Source organism: Culex pipiens, chromosome 1 (genome assembly GCF_016801865.2).
Source record: "Culex pipiens pallens isolate TS chromosome 1, TS_CPP_V2, whole genome shotgun sequence".
Classification (NCBI taxonomy): domain Eukaryota; kingdom Metazoa; phylum Arthropoda; class Insecta; order Diptera; family Culicidae; genus Culex; species Culex pipiens.
The window spans coordinates 115,270,344-115,292,310 of NC_068937.1; the positions used below are offsets into that span (position 1 = coordinate 115,270,344).

At 36.7% G+C, this 21,967-nt stretch overlaps 1 protein-coding gene and 1 pseudogene across 1 annotated transcript in view; one reads left to right on the forward strand and one right to left on the reverse strand.

The window, feature by feature from the left end:
- LOC128092359 (uncharacterized) overlaps positions 1-21,967 on the reverse strand; it is a 60,677-nt pseudogene that overhangs the window by 23,501 nt on the left and 15,209 nt on the right.
- Positions 1-21,967, forward strand: part of LOC128092307 (uncharacterized) — a 169,691-nt gene that overhangs the window by 18,941 nt on the left and 128,783 nt on the right. Inside the window, exon 2 of the mRNA XM_052706208.1 lies at positions 4,706-5,426. The gene's annotated coding sequence lies outside the window, so the exon portion shown is untranslated. The remainder of the gene's footprint in view (positions 1-4,705; positions 5,427-21,967) is intronic.

Consider the following 21,967-nt stretch of genomic DNA (forward strand, 5'->3'; position numbering starts at 1 on the left):
GGGTAAAATAATGAAATTTGCTTTAGACGAAAAAGTGAATTTGAATCGAAAATTACTAAACATTTAAAAAGTATTTGAAAGTAGACATTACAGACAACTTCCGCTGAAAATTTCAAAAGATTTTATTGAAACTCGAACGAATGTCAGCTAATTAAATTTTGAGTAAGGTAGAAGGAATCGTCCAATGCGATAAACTTTAAAGCTGTACTGTTAGTCTAAAAACTGAAAAATCTGATTTTTAATTTTTTTTACCGTGTACCATGTTCCGCATTCACCGGTTCCAGGTGGCTAAAGTTTACGGATGGCCTCGGACACTCTATTGAATGGTAGCAATTACCTTCCCAGAGCCAGTAAATGTATTTTGACATATAATTACACATAAGATTTATTTTTCACTGTGGACCATATTTCAAAGTATACGGATTGCTTTGGACAGTCTTTTGAGTAATCAACACAACACATTTCTTCTTTTTATTACTAGAAGTTTAATTCGCAAACTTGACCGAGCCACATAGCCCAGTGGTAACGCTTCCGCCTCGTAAGCGGTAGATCGGGGTTCAAATCCCGGCTCGGACCTACACAACTGGATTCGATTACTTAGTAAACACAGCTAAAAAAGTAGTAATCCAGCTGCGTGTAAAAGACCTGGGTGTAAAATAAATATTGCATTATTTTATGCAATTTTATGTGATTTTACATCCTGAAATATGTAGCCCATCAGTATAGGAAACCTACTTGACCGAAATGTCAAGCTTATATATGCGTTTATCCATGCACCTTTACATCGGTCTGATGGCCGAGTGGGCTAAGGCGCCAGTCCTTACTGTTGGTGCTGGGTTTGAATCCCGTCGGTTGCAACATTTTTTTGTGTGTTGCAAAAATTGTACATGCAGTGTGTAATAATAAGTGTTTATTTTGACGAAGGTGATGTGCATGCTTTTGCATGCGATTTTACCATCGGATTTTTTGCTGTGAAGGGAAGGTAGTGTATCGTCACAAACTGGACCTTACCACGACACCTTAGGAAGACAACCTATGGAATTGTTAACATTAACCTTAACATGGTAACATTAAGTTGATTAGTAAACTGTCACTGAATCCGCTTTGTAAATGCCGGCCCCGATACTCTTCACGGGTGTTCCCCTCAGGAACAGGGAAAGATTTACTTTACTTTTACGCTTTTACGATAGAACTACGAAACCGCCTCCGGAGGTCCCTGTGCCATCTTCAGGGGACGTTATGTGTGGTAAAGGCAAAGGAGAATTGATTTATACATATATTTTTTTTAATTTTACGCTTAAACTTAATACTGTTGTAGTAAAATATTGAGTAACCATAAAGTGACCCCACTGGACAAAACAAAGATACTCCAAGGGATTCTACGAATCCGGAATCCGGGCCCAACTAGACAAAACTAGACAAGTGGACCTCTTTTAAAAAGTTGTATTTCCGTATTTTTTTATTCTAAACATGCAAGAATGAAGCTGTTAAAAAAGTGGATCATGTTGTACAAATCAGTATTACCTACAAATTTCAAAACAAAAACACGGTTTCCAAAGGAGAATGGGCAAATTTGGTCCAAGGATGTACACGAACGGGACCAACTTTTTTCGAAAGATCTCACCGAGACATGAAAAAAAGTCTTTTGGACCAACTCTCTAAACCCCGGGGTTCAAAAGTTACAAGTTGTTGAAGTTTGAGAATTTTGGGTTAAAATGTACAAAAAATCGTATTTTTGCTATTTCTAAAATCATTTATAAAATCTCTGTTTCATTATGGATTTTGATTTTCTTGACTTCATTCGACGCGTATCAGTAAAAACTATGAGTTCTGATATTTCTTAGCATGATTGAAACATGATTTCTCTTTTTTTTATCCGTTCGAACCGTTTGTGCAAGAGGCATCCCATTGAAACAAGTCGAAACTTCAAGGTTTTGAAACCGGATCCGACCCAGACTGCTTCAGTGAGTATGGAAGGCTTCAGTGCAATGTTGTAACAACTTATTGGGATGGTCTGAGTCATCCGAGAACTCCTTGGAGTTGAGACCGGTGAGTCTACCGCCGTAACAAGCAAGATGTCGGCGGTTTTTGACAATGGATCATACCCGCATGGCTTCAGTGAGTATGGTAGACTACTATGCTGATGTGTTGGAGTGTCCTGGGTTCTCCTATGACTCCCTGAAGTTAAGATCTGTGGGTCTACTACCGTAATAATCCAAATGTCGACCGGTTTTGACAACGGAACATACCCGCATAGCTTCAGTGAGTGTGGTAGACTACTTTGCTTATCTGTTAGGATGTCTTGGGTCATCCAAGGACTTCCTGGAGTTATGATCTGTAGGTCTACGGCTGTTAAAGGACTCCCTGGAATGGTCCAGAACACCCCAACCTAACAGCAATACAGTCTGCCATACTCACTGAATCTTTGCGGTTATGATGCGCGGTTAAAAATCATCGACCTTTTTCTTGTTACAGTGACCCAAATATCTAAACTCCAGGGAGTCCTAGGATGACCAAAGACATCCCAACACATCAAAAAAGCAGTCTACCATACTGTCTGAAGCTATGCGTGTATATTCCGGGGTCAAAAATCGTCGACCTCTTGCTTGTTACGGCTGTAGCTCCACAGATCATAACTCCAGGGAGTCCTTGATGACCCAAGACATCCTAACAGATAAGCAAAGTAGTCTACCACACTCACTGAAGCTATGCGGGTATGTTCCGTTGTCAAAACCGGTCGACATTTGGATTGTTACGGTAGTAGACCCACAGATCTTAACTTCAGGGAGTCCTAGGAGAACCCAGGACACTCCAACACATCAGCATAGTAGTCTACCATACTCACTAAAGCCATGCGGGTATGATCCGTTGTCAAAAACCGCCGACATCTTGCTTGTTACGGCGGTAGACTCACCGGTCTCAACTCCAAGGAGTTCTCGGATGACTCAGACCATCCCAATAAGTTGTTACAACATTGCACTGAAGCCTTCCATACTCACTGAAGCAGTCTGGGTCGGATCCGGTTTCAAAACCTTGAAATTTTGACTTGTTTCAATGGGATGCCTCTTGCACAAACGGTTCAAACGGATAAAAACAAGAGAAATCATGTTTCAATCATGCTAAGACATATCAGAACTCATAGTTTTTGCTGATACGCGTCGAATGAAGTCAAGAAAATTAAAATCCATAATGAAACAGAGATTTTATAAATGATTTTAGAAATAGCAAAAATACGATTTTTGTACATTTTAACCCAAAATGCTCAAACTTCAACAACTTGTAACTTTTGAACCCCGGGGTTTAGAGAGTTGGTCCAGAAGACTTTTTTTCATGTCTCGGCGAGATCTTTCGAAAAAAGTTGGTCCCGTTCGTGTACATCCTTGGACCAGCTCCCATACAAATTTGCCCATTCTCCTTTAATCTTTGATGGATTTAGTTTAGCCATTTTACTAGAGCAATTTCATTTCATTTCATCTATTTGGTGGTTTTGACAAAAAGCATCAGTGCAGTAATTAACCTAAGCTGAGATATGGGGTACCTTTCAATAGCTTACTAATAACCATCGAAATAGATTTGTTAGAGTGGTACTTTATCAATATCGATTGACAAATTTCATTTGCTTATTCTCATCATAACTACCTTAAAATAGGGTTGATCTATTTGAAACAACTCTGTTAGCACCTGTACGACGTAATGATTACCTCTTTATTTTTGTTTTGTGGCTTTGAGCAACGCTTTTTGTATTGTTTTCCCATTCTGTCTTAATCCCAACCGTAAATACAAGTGCCATTACAGTAAGTATTAGACCTAAGCACATTGATTTCTTTCTCCTTTCTATGCTTTTAAACAAACCAGTACAGATTCTTAGGCACTTTTGCCATTTCTTCTTACCTGTTTATTATACAATCTATGAACGTATCTAAATGTTTACACACACACGTTTTTTGCATCTCTCTCTTAAAACCTCTCTCTTTCTCTACTTCTCTTTTCCGCTCTTTACAAAACTTATTCCCTTTTCTCTCACACACAATCTCTACCTGTCCGCCTGTCTCTCTGCGTGCGTCTCTCTTTTTAGCCTCCCTATGTGTCTGTCTGTCTCTCTACCCCGTTGTGCAAAAGAAATCGAACCGCTTCTTTAACCTTGACTTATCTTCTCTCTACCTCTCCTCTTCTTTTACCACACCAACTATAATCGCTCCATCATCCTCAAGTGTTTCTTCTTCTTCCGTTTCGCTTCCTCGCAAAGTCGTCCTCACCTGAGCCGTCTGCGCAAAAAAAAGATTGGAAAAGAAAACGAACAATAATAATCGAAAAGTGCTGACCTCCACTTTACCCTGGCTTTGTGTATGTGTTTCCTTCTCTTCTGCTAATTCCTTCTCTCTCTCACACTCAAATACTCTACACCCTTCGGGGTTGCACTTCCTTCCTTCGTTCTTGCTCTTGTTCTGTCTGTTCTTCTCGCGTTTCTCTTTCCTGCAACTTCTCTCTTCTGTGCTGCAACAACAACAATCAACTCAGTTCTTCTCGGCGCTTCCTTCCTTCTTCTTTCTCAGCCTCAAAGCAAGCAAAAAAAAGCAATTCCACTTCCATCTTCACCACCACCACTACCGAAAAAAATAACAAAAAAAGAGAATAAAAAATCGGCTGCAGTTTCGTTTGATGATGTTTCTCCAATGTTGTCCAATTTTTTCTCTTCTACTTCCAGCAGCCAGTTCTAAGTGTGCCTTCGGAAAAGCGAGTTCACCCCCCGAAAAAAACTGTCAGCGGGAGCGAAACTGGTCGCATTCGTATTTTTGTTTGTTGTTTTGTCTCCTCGTGTCCCTTGTTGTCCTCGGCTAAGGAAAAGTGTGCACGTGGTTTTTCCTCCTCCACAGCGAAGGAAAGTGCAAGTCCGTGACGTCACAAGAACGCGTAATCGTGGGGAAAACACAGCCAAAGAAGTAAAGAGAAAGAGAGCGGTGGTTGAAACAAAAGAAACGTGAGAGAGAAAAGAGAGAAAGAGATAAACGTGTGGCGTGACAACCGATTTTTGTGCAATTGTTACGTTTGAGAAAGGAAAACTGAAAGTTTTCCGTTAAGTTTAAATCAATAAAAAAGCGATTAAATCAATCAAATGAAATAAAAGTGTGATAATCTGCGAAATAGTTCAAATATTTCTGTAGTGTGATTTCAAATCAAAGTAGCCAGAGCTTCTACACTAGCGAAAGAAAAGGAGAAAGAAAACAAGTGTGTGTAGTTCATCAAACTCTCTCTCGAGTTGCTCAAGAGGGAAAACAACTGCCAGCACAACAACAACAACAACTAGCGCGAGATTCTTCTTTCGACACAGCTCCTCTTAATAGACAATCTTTGGATTTCATCTGAAATAGGCGAATAGTATTGCTTCTGCGATCGGCACATATATGTGCAATTTTTCATAACTTTGGGTAAGCTTCAATGTACTAAAAAGTTCTATTCAAGACTAAACTGACGCTTGACAGACTGTTTCAAAGTTAGGATATCACAATTTGTAGCACGAGTGCGTATCACATTTTTGGAGTCTCTTGTTTCGATTTGTTTAGTTGATTCGGATTTGAAATATCACCATTTTAAACCAAACAATGTCAATGCGCAAAAAATGCAACGCAACGAGAACGTGCATCCTGCTCACGTCAAAATGCACTGCCTGCCACTGCCATTTCGTATTTCGTTTTTATGGGTAGCAAACTTCAACAAATTTCGTCAGAATTTTCGGGAATGTTCTTTGACTTTTTGGTCATGTCAATAACATAACCGCTTATATCATTTTAGTTGAGTTTTTTTTTTGCAAAATGGCAGAAAAAATGTAATAAACAGGTATCAATTTAAGGCTTGATTCTGCTCCTGCTCCTCCTTCATGTACCCGACTCAACATCGAATACTGTTTCGATAAGTAGTTCAAAAGTTATGTATATAAATATGTATTCGCACAAATCCGAATGTTAAATAAACGGTCGGAAATGTGTCAAAAACCATCATGTTGTATATCGTTTGATAGGTAATCGCGACCTTTCAAATGAGTTAAAAATTTTGAAGATCTGGCCACTCTGCCTCAAATTATGACCACCTAAGTGGTATTTATGCCCTCTTTTAAAGCCGGACAAACTATTTGTACTTCATCCCGTAGATGTGCCAAATGATCAAACAATTGGTAATTTCGTTTCACTTGTCGTGCAGTCATCATTGTCACAATTGATTGTTGTCCCTCTCGGTTGAAATGTAAACAAAGGGTCATAGCCTGAGACCATCAAACTGACTGTTGCTGGGACTCACCAGGAAAAGTGTCCTGTAGATTTGATCAACACAGCAGAAGGCTCTGCTAAGCTTTGAAGAGCGCTAGGGCCATGCTGAATCTGATGCATTTGACGGACTTTGCAGTAATCATGTTGACGTTCAGAGTTGCTCACAAGAACAATGACAACTGTGATTGTTGAATATGTAGGGCTACTTGTATGCTTTAAAAATGTTTAAAACTTCGACTCAAACAATGATTTTGTGTGAGTTTTGAAGAAGATCCTACTGAGTCCCTATTTTCGTTTTGGGTCGAAATTTTTGTCACATCTTGTCGAAAATTGTACCACCCTTTTGTCAAAACAGGATCCCGAAGCCGTATTCCAAATTCATCAACATTGGGCCCCAGCATCAATAGAGTACGTTTGCTCAAGCTTTATTGAAGAGCCCCGGAGTGCTGACTGTTCGTTTCGAAGGTTTCGCTCGCCGCGCAAGGTTCTTGGAAACTTGACATTGTTGGACTCTCGAAACGGGCCGACGTCGCCGTCGTTGACCGTAACTTATTTATTGTTCAATTGACTCTAATAAACTGTGACGAGCGAGAGTCGACTCCTCCTGCCGTGATGGCCGAACCCGAGAGGGAGAGTGAGTTCGCTTGTTTGTTGTTATTACTGCTTTAGGAGAGGTGGACCTATTTTCGTCCTATTGTAATCTATTTTCGTCCTTCTGCAGTTCAAAAGATATTTATCACTTAAAAATTGTTGTTACAACTTCCTGCAACGAAAATACGTTAAAAATCATTAGGTCGAACTCAGGTACAGATGGGTCGAAATTGGATACATTCACCCTGAAAACTGCAGCTCTGGCTGCTGGTTGGCACTGTCGACCTCTACGGTGGAGAGCATCCCAGTTTGAACTGCCCTGTGTAGTCTTTGGTGACAATCGGGTCCCCTCCTGCTGGTAGTGGTAGTGTTTATGAACCTCTACCACCACCACCATACGGGTGAGACTGTATGTTAATTAAGGCAATTGATTGTGATCGCTTGCCAAGTTTGTCGGAGCCGGCCCTCGCTACAGATTCTAACATTTGGCAGCAGCAGCGCCAGAATCTGAAACTAGATGATGAATATTGAACGCGAATGGTAATTTGTAGACCATGGTTTGACGGATGGATGTTCGGGAGACACAGGAAGATGACCTGTGGGATGGTCAAGGAGAGGTGCATATCCAAGTTATGTAGATATTTTTGAGATTTTTGGGAATATTCAACAGAATCGGTTTGACCTGATGAGGTCAGAATATTAAGACTTCTCTCATCTCAAATGGGATCTCACCGTGTTTCCTTCACCGGAAATCGTTCCGTCATCCGTACCGCGACGCCAACTTCCTGCGGCCGATTTTCAATGCAGTTTTTGTTCAATCCATCAACCGCCCGGCGCGGAAACGCAGCTTCCCTACTTTTGAAACCACGCAGAACCTGAGCGACTAATGCGTGACAAAATTCCGGCGGGGCCAAAATTGAAATTTTATTAGCCGTTCCGTCAAAAAGCCCCGCCGTCAACATTTGGTACGAATTATGGACGTCGTCGTGGTCGGGGACAGTTGAGCGATTGGCCCCTGGCCAAGTGCACTTCCACACTGGGCGAGGTTCTGACCGGTGCACCTTCTTCATCATCATCATAAAACAGCACTTTTTCATAAAGTGCAACACTGCAGCCTCTCCCTCTCGAAGGTGGTAGTTATATTGCCATTTAAATTTTTGCAGCTCGCGTGTCGAAAAGTCAATTAGAGTCTGCGGTCCATTTTGGTTTCGCGGAGGGGAACTCTTGGCATTCGATTCAACGACACGGGCCACATTTTGGTAAACTTACGACCTGGCGGTCGTTAACTGTAAAATAATTCTAAGTGAATGAAAAGTGTTGTCCTAAAATTGTGATTTTTGGGAGAAATTTTGTAAGCTTTTGTGACTAAAGTCACATGACTTTAACCTAAACGGTCATTTGGTTCCATGGTGTAATGGTTAGCCTTCTGGACTCTGAATCCTACGATCCGAGTTCAAATCTTAAGAGTAGGTTTTCCGAGACATTTTGATTCCTTGTAGGATCTTTCTTGAATATAATTTACTATTTTTGAATAATAATAAAATGCTTTTGATAAAATCAGAAATATTTCTTAAATATTATTTCCGTGTTTAAATGCAAATAATTGCTTTACAAAGTTCTAATTTTCTAAATTTTAAAGAGCAAAAAAGTTAAGAAAGAAAATTAGATTTAAATTTAAAAAAAATAAGATTGTTAAGATAAGAAAAAAAAATCAAAGTGCTGCAGTCGGGAAAAGTTGGGAATTTAAGATTTTTTGACACAAAAAATGGGAAGAGTCGGAAATCCCATGCATACTCGCTTGAAAAATATGGTGAATATTCGCTCCACAACCCAATGGTCTTGACGGTCTCTATTTTAAAATAATATGTTCCAACCAGCCATGCCAGATATACAGATAAATCTGTATTATACAGATTTTTCGATCCCAAAAATCACAAAAATCAGCGATACAGATTTTTTTTAAATCATTTTATTTAAAATTTCAACAAGTCAGTAATTGAATTATGCTTTAATAAGATTGAAAAGCTTCAATCTGTTGTTAAAAGTCTTAAAAAATCTTCTATGGCTTCGAATTTGACAAAATACAGATTTTTTTAAAGCAAATACAGATCTCCTATAAAATAATCTGGCATCGTTGGTTCCAACTCTTAAATATTTTGATTTTTTTAAAATAATAACCGTCATCAGTTTAAATTGCCAATGGACAAAAAATAAAATTAATAACATAATTAAAAAAATTATTTTTTTTATTTTTTTTCAATTTTCTATTTTTGCTAAAACTGTCAATTTGTGTCATAAACAGCTTTTAATATTTTTTTGAAAATGGAAATCCTTATTTGAAGTTATGTTAAAGTCGGGAATTCGAAAATGGAATTTGATTGGTCACTCTGCTGTCAGTGATATTTTTTCTGATCAAAAAAATTGATTTAAATGTTATGTTTTATTAATATTCAAATGCTGATAACACTAAAAAAAAACAAAATAACACTTAAAATCTCTTTTTTGCAATTCCGTCGTGAAACTACTTACTTTTCCTGTCATTCTTGAACGACGAAATAGCCTACTTTTCTGTACCAAAAATAACAGAATCGAATAGCAACACTTTTCAAAATAAATGCTGAAAAGTTCTACTTTTCAGCACTCAAATGGGTGCTGAAAAGTTGAACTTTTCAGCACTTGTTTCGAAAAGTAACACTTTTCAACATTTTTTTTTGATTTAAACGATTTATTGACAAAATACATGAAAATTTGACATAGAATTTCACTCAGTGTGTGTTTTTTGGAATTGCAAAAAATGTTGAATGGAACTCGTTGCAAAACTTGATTTTTTCAGAACTCTTCGTATTTTTATTTTTATTTTTACCTCGTTGGATAAATGTACGACTCGTGCTGAAAAAATCCTCTTTTTGCAATTTGTTGCATAAACTACTATTTTAGCCGAACAAAAATTTCAAGAAAATGATAAGATCGACTCATATTTAAATGCAATAAAAATTTCAGTTCACTTTACTATTTTTAGAAATACTTATAAATTAGAGTCTTAATCAAATGATGACATACAATCTTTTTTTGATTTCTTTTTTAAAATCTTTTCTTAATTACAAAATTTGATCAGTATTTTTTAAAAAGCAAACATTATGAAAAAGTAGTATTCTGAAAAAAATAAAACTGCTTTCTTTTCTAAGCATTTTGTATGTTTTGTGAACATCTTCAAATCGCTTGAAGGCTTGCAGTTGATACAAAAACAAAGTTCAAAATAAGGTCATTCACCGTTGTTTTATTCTGTTGTAAAAACATTCGAACCGTATAAAGAGGATAATCACTATAATGGTTAAAATGCCTGAAATAAAATAAAATAGGATGAAACAATAATGTTTCAGAAGAATGCAAAGAACAAATTTTGACTAAGAAACGCTTCACAAGTTGTCGAAAATATAAAAAGAATGAGCAATTCCAGCTCAAATCAGGAAATTTTCTGATACTTTTGTACCCGACCCTCTCCGATTTCAATGAAACTTTGTAGACATGTTATCCTAGGCCTATATAAGCCACTTTTGTGCACATGGAGCAAATAGTACTCGAGAATAACATATTTTTGTATTCTGTAATTTAAAAATTACTGTATCTCGAAGCCGTTGCGTCGTATCAAAAAGTGGTCAAAGACAAACTTCTAGGAAATTGGACGGGCTTTCTAAAAAAAATACACTGAAACAAAAATACACGCCACATCTATGAGATTTTTTGATTTTTAAGTTTAAAACTTAAACTTGAAGGTGATGTCACGATATTTTTCGTTCAAAATTTTTGAGGAAGTAGCCTAAAATGTTACTAAAAGACACAAAAATCATTTACTAAAACTGTTTATTTGAAAAGTGGTCTAAACGTCAAAATTTTTGAAAACCGGTAGTGGGAATCGATTTACAGACAATTTTACATAAAAGTCTCCGTATTGACCATTGTCCTATGTCCAATCCTTGGGAAGATACAGCGGTTTTAAAAATAAAAATGTTGAAAAAACGGGATTTTTGGTGGTTTTTGACAATTTCTGTATGACAGACTTGGTTTTTCAGTCTCGTAAATATTTTTAACGGAAAGCTCGTCCAATTTCCCATAAGTTTGCCTTTTTATTTCACAACCTTCTAAAATCCTACCCCTCCTTCCTTCCTTGTAGAAAGGACTTTGTTCGAAAAAAAGGGCCAAAAATCAATTGTAGAATAAACCTTCGAATTACAAAAAGTATGGGAAGAAGTTTTCTTATGCTTGTTTGGTGTTTTTATTTGTTTATGAGATTTTTTTGAAAAATGTCATTTGTCAGGGTTTAACTTTGGCCGTCTTTATGACAATTCCTTATATTTTTAATCAGAATAAGCTTGCAGTCATTTTTTTGATATCTCAGACTATGTGTTGACTTTGGTAAGATTAAAAGCTAAATCGATTAAAAGTTTCTAAAAATAATCACTTTTAATCAAATTTTGTATTCTCAACCTTCTACAATCCAAGCCCGCTTCTGGACGGACTATAATTAGATAAATGCCAAAAATTAATAGTTTTCGAAAGAAAAACTCTTGCATTTGTAGACAATTGAAGATTTTCCAAAACATTTTGCCAATGTTTTGAAAACACAATCCTCAAATTTGGGCAGTTGAGGGTTTAAGGCATTAAATTTCAACGGTCGGCGGAAAAATGCCACTAAAATCGAGCTAGTTTTGTCGTCGGTTTCAATAACAAAGAAGAGGAAGTCGACTTCCTTACCGTCTCTCAAAAATCATCATAAAATTGTGGCACTTTGAAATCCACCACCATTGACTAACCCAATTCTTGGACGGTTAACCTTGGCAAAAAAAGAATTTGATGTCAGTTAGCCACACGAAATGGGTTTTAATTACGGTCTCTAACCTTCCTCACGGGGCTGCGGGTGTAATCGTCGTGGTACACAAACGGACGGGTAACCTTAAATAATTTGGCGAAACAAGATCTTAACAAACGAAATAGCAAATAAGCAACAACAAAAAGTGTTAATATTGGTCCCCATGGAATCGTCTTCGCCAGCGAGGTTTATTATTGTTTACCGTCTGGAGGTTTTTGTGGTTCCACTTCTTCGGATGTCATAATGGACAACAGAACGGAGTTTGAGGTGGGACTACTTCATTCGAAACAAAAATAGCTTAAATTTTAAACAATTTTATTTTTTCTAACATGTAATTTACACTTTTCATGGAATTAAATTTTACTAAAATTTTAAGTCATTTTCGCTAACCGTGTTGGTCAACAAATTTCAAATTCCAATTGTTAGCCCCGTCAAGGTCAGTGGGGCTTTTTCATGGTTCCCAGCCCATAATTGCCCCCTCCCCTCACCAAATTTGTGTCGTCGCAAACGTTTTTTATTACCTCACCCAGCTAAGCTGCCGGCACAGCTAATGGCTGGAAATTTGACCAATTTGCTCACAGCATGCTGGTGGGGCCCGTTGAGTTCCTACTTCAAAAACAAAAAAAAAACGAGAAACGTGTTGATCACGAAATGACATCACTTTAATTTTGATGGCCCTGTTGATGCAGTATAAAAAAGAGGGATGGTGTGAAGACTTCAAACGAAAACCAAGCAGAATGTTAGACGATTTTGACGGGGAATCGAAATTCAAACGAATCTATGAAAGTTTAAAAGTATTTTGGTGTTCGGTTACATGTTTTCAAATTTAATATTTTTATGAATAGATTTTTTTTCTATTTAGGCCGTTGCAAATATTTTTCGAAGTTTATGGGGGCAAAAAATCCATAAAACTGGAAAATTGCAATGGAAATAGAAAACAATCTAAAACGCCTTTTTCTGCATTGATAATCATTTTTAGCTTATTTGTTAGCTGAAAATTGAAATATCATAGAAGATTCAATGAGTATGATTTTTGAAACCATTATTTTTTACTTAGTTAAACAGGTATTTGCTTCTAATGGTTTTGCATTCAGCAAAACTGGCAACCCTGACAGAATTAAAATTTTAGAAAAAATTCCTTGTAAATGTCAGAAAAACCTTCATGTTATTTAAAGTTGACAGTTGTGGAGAAAAAGATGATATAAATTGTGGGCTGAAAACAGAATACTGAAACCTTTTGTTACACAACCAAAGAAATTGTATCGATATCTCTCGTTGTTTTGAAGATCTGGTTGATGTGCGCCCTTAAAATTGAAATTTGAAACAATTCTAGAGTTTTTTTTTGAAAAAGTTCTATAAGCTATTGTGTTTGATATGTTTATAGGACCTATTTAAAAAAAAAAACGTTAGAATTTTTGATTGTAAGAAAAAGTTAACTGTGCAACTTTAAGATCTTCAGTGTAAAGTTTCAACGAAAACCGTTCCTTCCTCGAAGTCACGTCTGGGCCGAGTGCCTTCTACGTACACCAAACGGGCTGACCTTGTCCAAAGACTTCTCCACACTTCTCATCCGACTCTGCAAAGTCAGCCAGCCGCGCGAGGGTGAGTGTCAAGTTCAAGGGGGCCACTCTGGTGGCCAACTCCAGCGAGCTTTCTATAAGGACTCACCGTTGGTAGTCGTTGACTCATTTGTCTGAAAATTTCTGCGCGATGCGGCAACTGCGGAGCCAAGTTATGCGTGAAGTACCGAACCACGGCGGCTTGACGAAGTCTCGCCGACGACGAGGAAGAAGAAGCCGACTTTCAAGGTTAACCACTTCTTCGCCAGCCACGAAGATCGTGGCGGTGTTGGTGTCCGTGTGCACAGCTTAACACGCACACAACGTGCGCGATCGATTACGATCGCGAAGCTCGCGAGTCCCGAAAGTTAGCCAATACTCGCGGTCGGATCTTGATCGCGTACTGTGCACACTCGTGGCCGGTAATTGCGTCCGAGACGACGAAGTCAGGGTTCCTTGAGCTCGCAGAAAGGTCGGCCGTGTCCGCGAGCCATGTGAACGTTGGTGATCTGTCGCAGCTGACGACGCAGACGCACTCCTAATCGGGTAGACCTTCGAAGATCGTCAAGAAAGGGTGAAACGTCCGTATGCCACATGGGGTAATGTTGCAATTTTTTTTGTTTCAAAAACAATTCAAATGCTGTATAAGTAGCACCAACTTACTCAAGAATAAGCACCCACAAGCTATTCTTGCAGTACACTTGTTACTATAATCTTCTGTGTATAATGTTAGCTGTGGGTAACACCCACCAGTTCTGGAGCGTTGTACCCACAAGTATATTCAGCAATATTTTGGCTAGATTTTGGGTAGACCTGTTTGAATAGTTTAAGTTTCAACTTTCAAGCACTAGCAAAGCCAGTGGGTTCTACCCACTGCTGCTCAAATCGCTAATGATCACCTCACCCAACCGAAAGTGTCACTAATGCGACGATTAAGTCGTTCAGCTAGTCCCATTAGACTGACAGTACAGCTGCTGCTCGGTGCTCCCCTCAGTCAGTCAGACAGCAAAAACCGCAACAATTGCAAACAATCGTCGCACACACCAGATCAAAGTTTGTCCTGGTGGGGACAGATTGACGAACTGCCGTCGTCGTCTGCGGCGTCGTCCTATGTCAGCGCAACAAGGCCGGGACAGAATGAACGTAGAGAGTGCACAGGGAGCGCAAATAATAATTCAATTTAGATACAATTTGCTTTCATTACGGTGACGAAACGACACTTTGCGCGATGTGAAACGGTGTTTTTTGCCTTCGTTTGTTTGTTTGGGGTTTTGATTCTCCTTTTTTTTTGGTGGCAGTTTGTGGTTGTGTTTTAGCTGAAGGGAGTTCGATGTTGGCTGTGATGAATAGGGCAACACTAAAGGAAAATATTTATGGGGAATTTTGAAAAGTAAGATTTTTTATATCATACGCCGTTTTAAAATGTAAGTCGTTATTTTGAAATTCTGGAATTATGTTGTTTAATAAATATGAAATAATATCAATTTGGTTTAATTTTTTGACATTGAGAAGCATTGTTTAACCCTTTCACGACTGAATTTTTACAAAAAATAGGTAATGATGACAAAATTATAACCAATAATAACAGAATCGAATAGCAACACTTTTCAAAATAAATGCTGAAAAGTTCTACTTTTCAGCACTGAAATGGGTGCTGAAAAGTTGAACTTTTCAGCACTTGTTTCGAAAAGTAACACTTTTCAACATTTTTTTGATTTAAACGTTTTATAGACAAAACACATGAAAATTTGACTTAAAATATCACTCAATAGGTGTTTTTCGGAATTGCAAAAAATGTTGTATGGAACTCGTTGCAAAACTTGATTTTTTCAGCACTCGTCGTATTTATCCAACTCGGTGAACCTCGTTGGATAAATGTACGACTCGTGCTGAAAAAATCCTCTTTTTACAACTTGTTGCCTAAACTACTATTTTGCAATTCCGTCGTGAAACTATTTACTTTTGCTGTCATGTTCGAGTGACAAAACGGCCTACTTTTCTATACTAAAAATAACAGAAAGGAAAGTTGATACCTTTCAATACCAGTGCTGTAATGTTCTACTTTTCGGGATCGAAATGGGTGCTGTAAAGTTGATCTTTTCAGCACTTGTTTCGAAATATTAGTTTATGCAACAAGTTGCAAAAAGAGGATTCAGCACGAGCCGTACATTTATCCAACGAGGTTCACCGAAAGTTCAACTTTTCAGCATTTATTTTGAAAAGTGTTGCTATTCGATTCTGTTATTTTTGGTACAGAAAAGTAGACTATTTCGTCGTTCAAGAATGACTGGAAAAGTGAGTAGTTTCACGACGGAATTGCAAAAAGTAACATTTTTTAATATTTTTTGTTTTGAACGGTGTATTTATTCAACACATGGATATTTGACACAAAATTCCATTCAAAAGCGTTTTACGGAATTGCAAAAAAAAAATGTTGTAAGCAACTCGTTTCAAAACTTTATTTTTTCAGCACTCATCGTATTTGTCCAACTCGGTAAACTTGGTTGGATAAATTTACAACTCGTGCTGAAAAAAATCTTCTTTTTGTAACTTGTTGCATAAACTACTTCTTATGCAAAAAACAATTTCCCTGTCATTCTCGAATGATAAATCGGCCTACTTTTTTCTTCATGAAAAATTACAGAAGCGAAAAGAAATTTCGATACAAGGTCTACTTTACAGCAGTGCTTTTCAGCACTTGTATGAAAAAGTAATGCTTTTTCCAATTAGTTTTGACTGACTGAACAAATTCGCAATTTTTCATGTAATTTTGTTTTTAATGAAGATTTTATGTTCGTTTTTTATGTTCGATTTTTTTTATATATGGATAATTCTCTACCAACTCACATGAAATCGGGAAAAGTTGCCCCGACCCCTCTTCGATTTGCGTGAACATTTGTCCCAAGGGGTAACTTTTGTCCCTGATCATGAATCCGAGGTCCGTTTTTTGATATCTCGTGACGGAGGGGCGGTACGACCCCTTTCATTTTCGCACATGTGAAAAAAGAGGTGTTTTTCAATAATTTTCAATGAGATAGAAATTTAGTATCAAAAGGGACTTTTAGGCGTCATCCATAAAGTATGTCACGCTAAAATCGGCCAAAATTAACCCCCCCTCCCCCCTATGTCACACTTTGTCACGCTGGCTCCAACCCCCCTTCGAAAAGTACGTCACATTCTGTTGAACCCCCTCCCCCCTTCATATTGATTTTTGAATAATTGTTACATGATTTATAAATATGATTATTTATAAATTCGGAGTTCAATCGAGAAAGTTTTTAATTTTTACAGGTTGTGTTTAATTTTTTTTTTGTTGAATGTTGTAGTGATAGAAATCACCATCAACAGTTTTTTTTTTGAAAATCTAATAATTTAAGCATATTAAATCTATCATCGGAAACTCAGTTTCTTAAAGCCTTGTGTCGTGTTTGATTTATGAGTAAATTTTATCTAAAAAAAACTTTTTTTAGATATATTCTTTGACTGAATTTTCAGTATTCAGGAAATATTCTAGCGTGACGTCACGGTATCACGGACCCCCCCTCTCCCCCTTGTCACACTTTGTCACACTTGCGACAACCCCCCCTCCCCCCCTAGAGCGTGACGTACTTTATGGATGATGCCTTATGTAAAATTAGAAACGTACTCAAAATTAAAAAAAAAACGTATTTTTTCATAAAAAAAAAATTACTCAAAAAAATTTAAAAACTGTGCCATTTTCCATTACTCGACTGTAAATTTTTTTCAAACATGTCATTTAAGGGAAATTTAATGTACTTTTCGAATCTTCATTGACTCAGAAGGGTCATTTTTTCATCTAGAACAAAAATTTTCATTTTAAAATTTCGTGTTTTTTTCTAACTTTGCAGGGTTATTTTTTTTGAGTGTAACAATGTTCTACAAAGATATAGAGCAGACTATTACAAAAATTTTGATATATGAACATAAGGGGTTTGCTTATAAACATCACGAGTTATCGCGATTTTACGAAAAAAAAGTTTTGGAAAAGTTACATTTTGCTTGTGATGTTTATAAGCAAACCCCTCATGTTTATATATCAATTTTTTTGTAATAGTCTGCTCTAAAGCTTTGTAGATAATTGTCACACTCTAAAAACTAACCCTGCAAAGTTAGAAAAAAAGATGAAATTTTAAAATGAAAATTTTTGTTTTAGATGAAAAAATGACCCTTCTAGGTCAATGTAGATTCGAAAAGTATATTAAATTTCCCATAATCAGTCTCAATTTACAGTTGAGTAACGGAAAATTGCAGAGTTTTTTTTTCGATAAAAAATATGTTTTTCGGAATTCTGAGTACGCTATCAAATCGGGCGTCCAATTTTACTTAAAAGTCCCTTTAACATAAAATTTCTATTTCATCACCGTTTCAGACTGCAAATTATTGATCAAAAAAACGGACCTCGAATTCGTGATCAGGGACAAAAGCTACCCCTAAGGACAAAGTTTCACGCAAATCGAAGAGGGGTCGGGGCAACTGCTGTGTGAGTTGGCGGAGAATTACCCATATGTTTTAGGAGGCTTAAAAATACAGTTTTTGAACCATAGTGTGTGATGGTGCAAAATAACCAGATAGATCCAAAAACCACTTTAAAATATGCTGAAAATATAGGAAATTTTCTCAGTTAACATTTGTTTCAGGGATGCTTTTCTTCGAAAAAAAGTTTTTTGGACTCAAAGACCATAAAGTACTCAAAACATCATACATGAAAGTAGCTATAAGATCAAAACGGAACATTTTAGGCCGATGCAAATATTTTTCAAAGTTTTTGTGCCTCGGGTCAAAAACATGATAAAATCAATAACAAGCAATAAGTTATTTTTTATTGCATTGTTGTTTGAGTTTCGTATGTTACTTTTTAGTTTTCAAATAACTATTTCTCTCAGTGCTGTTCCTTGCTATTTTCCCTTCAAACTTTGAAACAAGCAAAAAAAAAAACACACACACAAAATACCCATCCAACCTCGCTGTCTGCACCGCAATCTGGCCTGACGCATCACATTATATTGCCAAAAACTGTGTCGGGTGTCTGTTAGTGACACACACACATACACTCATCCAAACATGTCCGTGTACGTGTGCACGTATGTATGTGTGCAGCTCCAACCAATGCAAATTGCGGCTGCTGCCTACTTCTGTTGGTGACCGTGAGGCCGTGGAGTCGACCTACCTCCTCCTTGTCCCCCTCCCTGGTTGAACACCATAAAACACTTGTTGAACGCCAATTTGGTCACAGTCGGTGGAGTTTGCCACAGAGTCGTTCAACGTCCAGCGGAGGGCGGGCTGGTGATGGAAGGGAGCGTTTCTCTCTATTTCGGGGTCTGTTTCACTTTTTTTTTCGGTTGAACTTTTTGGGTTGATACTTTGGAGGAGTTGGGTATTGAGTTTGTATATTTCGAAAAAAAATCAGCTGTTGTCTAGATAGACTTTGAGAATAACATGAAGACAGAATTTCAAATAACTAAGTCTTATCTTTTTAAAACATGAAAAATAACTTCAAATACAAATGGACATAGTTGTTGACAATAGACAACTCAGCTTCAAAATTTCTAGGTGGATTAACTTCTTTTTATTCTAGTGTTGGTATCCGATTTGGCCACCGTTTGACCCAGACCAAATGTTGACAGCCGACCGCGTGTGTTGGCTGTGGTGTCAGTTGTGCGGTATAATAAACTTCACCAGCCCCAGCACCGATTCTGGCTGAGGCCTGGCAGGGGCCAGTGCACAGATTTTTCTCCGGTGCCACAATCGGCGTTTGTTTTACGATTTTTTATTTGTATTTTTGCACATTTTTATCCGGATGCTTTTCGCATTGCCCGTGAAATAATGGGTTATTTTTATGAAAAGAATCTTTATTGAAATTCATTGCAATTTTGTGCTTGTGTGTGGTTGTATGTTTGTGCGGAGTGGACGTTCTGGGTTTCTCACAATCTGTGGCCTTTGGCCATCCGGGTATTCTGTTTCTGGAGTATCATGTTTTGTGCCAATGCTCAGAAGTTTGTCGTTCAACAAGTGTTTTTTTAGCAGAGCAATTCTCTACGAAATCGGTCTTTTTTCTTCAATTTTAATTTTTATATTTTTTAATCTTGCTGAAACTTTTTTGGTGCCTTCGGTATGCCCAAAGAAGCCATTTTGCATCATTAGTTTGTCCATAAAATTTTCCATACAAAGTTGGCAGCTGTCCATACAAAAATGATGCATGAAAATTCAAAAATCTGTATCTTCTGAAGGAATTTTTTGATCGATTTGGTGTCTCGGCAAAGTTGTAGGTATGGATTTTGACTACACTGAAAAAAAAAATGATACATTGTAAAAAAATTTGGTGATTTTTTTATTTAACTTTTTATCACTAAAACTTGATTTGCAAAAAAAAAAAACACTATTTTTAATTTTTTTTTATTTTTTGATATGTTTTAGAGGACATCAAATGCCAACTTTTCAGAAATTTCCAGGTTGAGCAAAAAATCTTTGACCGAGCTATGATTTTTTTAATAAATAAAGATTTTTTTCAAAAAATCGAAATATTGGTCGCAAAAATTTTTCAACTTCATTTTTCGATGTAAAATCAAATTTGCAATCAAAAAGTACTCAAGTGAAATTTTGATAAAGTGCACCGTTTTCAAGTTAATTCCATATTTAGGTGACTTTTTTGAAATTAGTCGCAATTTTTCATTTTTTTAAATTAGTGCACATGTTTGCAATTTTTTGAAAAAGATATTTTTGAAAAGCTGAGAAAATTCTCTATATTTTGCTTCTTGGGACTTTGTTGATACGACCTTTAGTTGCTGAGATATTGCAATGCAATGGTTTAAAAACAGGAAAATTGATGTTTTCTAAGTCTCACCCAAACAACCCACCATTTTTCAATGTCGATATCTCAGCAAGTAATGGTCCGATTTTCAATGTTGAAAGATGAAACAGATATGAAATTTTCTGATCTTTTCGAAAACAATATTTTCAAAATTTTCAAATCAAGACTAACATTTCAAAAGGGCCAAACATTCAATATTACGCCCTTTTAAAATGTTAGTCTTGGTTTAAAATTTTTGAAAGTATTGTTTTCGAAATGATCGGAAAATATCACAAATGTTTCATATATTAACATTGAAAATCGGACCAATACTTGCTGAGATATCGACAATTAAAAATGGTGGGCTGTTTGGGTGAGACTTAGAAAACATCAATTTTCCTGTTTTTAAACCTTTGCATTTCAATATCTCAGCAGTCGTATCAACTAAGTCCCAAGAAGCAAAATATAGAGAATTTTCTCAGCTTTTCAAAAATATTTTTTCTAAAAGTGGGCAAACATGTGCACTAATTTAAAAAAATGAAAAACTGCGACTATTTTGAAAAAAGTCACCTAAATATGGATTTAACTTGAAAACGGTGCACTTTATCAAAATTTCACTTGAGTACTTTTTGATCGCAAATTTGATTTTACATCGAAAAACGAAGTTGAAAAATTTTTGCAACCAATATTTCGATTTTTTGAAAAAAACAGTATTAATTCAAAAATTCATAACTCGCTCAAAGATTTTTTTGCAAAACCTGGAAATTTCTGAAAAGTAGGCTTTTTATGTCCGGGTAATTCTCTACCAACTCACACGAAATCGGGAAAAGTTGCCCCGACCCCTCTTCGATTTGCGTGAAACTTTGTCCTAAGGGGTAACTTTTGTCCCTGATCACGAATCCGAGGTCCGTTTTTTGATATCTCGTGACGGAGGGGCGGTACGACCCCTTCCATTTTTGAACATGCGAAAAAAGAGGTGTTTTTCAATAATTTGCAGCCTGAAACGGTGATGAGATAGAAATTTGGTGTCAAAGGGACTTTTATGTAAAATTAGACGCCCGATTTGATGGCGTACTCAGAATTCCGAAAAAACGTATTTTTCATCGAAAAAAACATTAAAAAAGTTTTAAAAATTCTCCCATTTTCCGTTACTCGACTGTAAAAAATTTTGGAACATGTCATTTTATGGGAAATTTAATGTACTTTTCGAATCTACATTGTCCCAGAAGGGTCATTTTTTCATTTAGAACAAAATTTTTCATTTTAAAATTTCGTGTTTTTTCTAACTTTGCAGGGTTATTTTTTAGAGTGTAACAATGTTCAACAAAGTTGTAGAGCAGACAATTACAAAAATTTTAATATATATACATAAGGGGTTTGCTTATAAACATCACAAGTTATCGCGATTTTACGAAAAAAAGTTTTGAAAAAGTTACTTTTTGCGTTTTTCTTTGTTTCGTCGTCCGTGTCTGTCGCGGGTGACCATGAACGGCCATGATCGATGACGACCAACTTTTTTAAAACTTTTTTTCGTAAAATCGTGATAACTTGTGATGTTTATAAGCAAAACCCTTATGTATATATATTAAAATTTTTGTAATTGTCTGCTCTACAACTTTGTAGAACATTGTTACACTCTAAAGAATAACCCTGCAAAGTTAGAAAAAACACGAAATTTTAAAATGAAAAATTTTGTTCTAAATGAAAAATTGACCCTTCTGGGACAATGTAGATTCGAAAAGTACATTAAATTTCCCATAAAATGACATGTTCCAAAATTTTTTACAGTCGAGTAACGGAAAATGGGAGAATTTTTAAAACTTTTTTAGTGTTTTTTTCGATGAAAAATACGTTTTTTCGGAATTCTGAGTACGCCATCAAA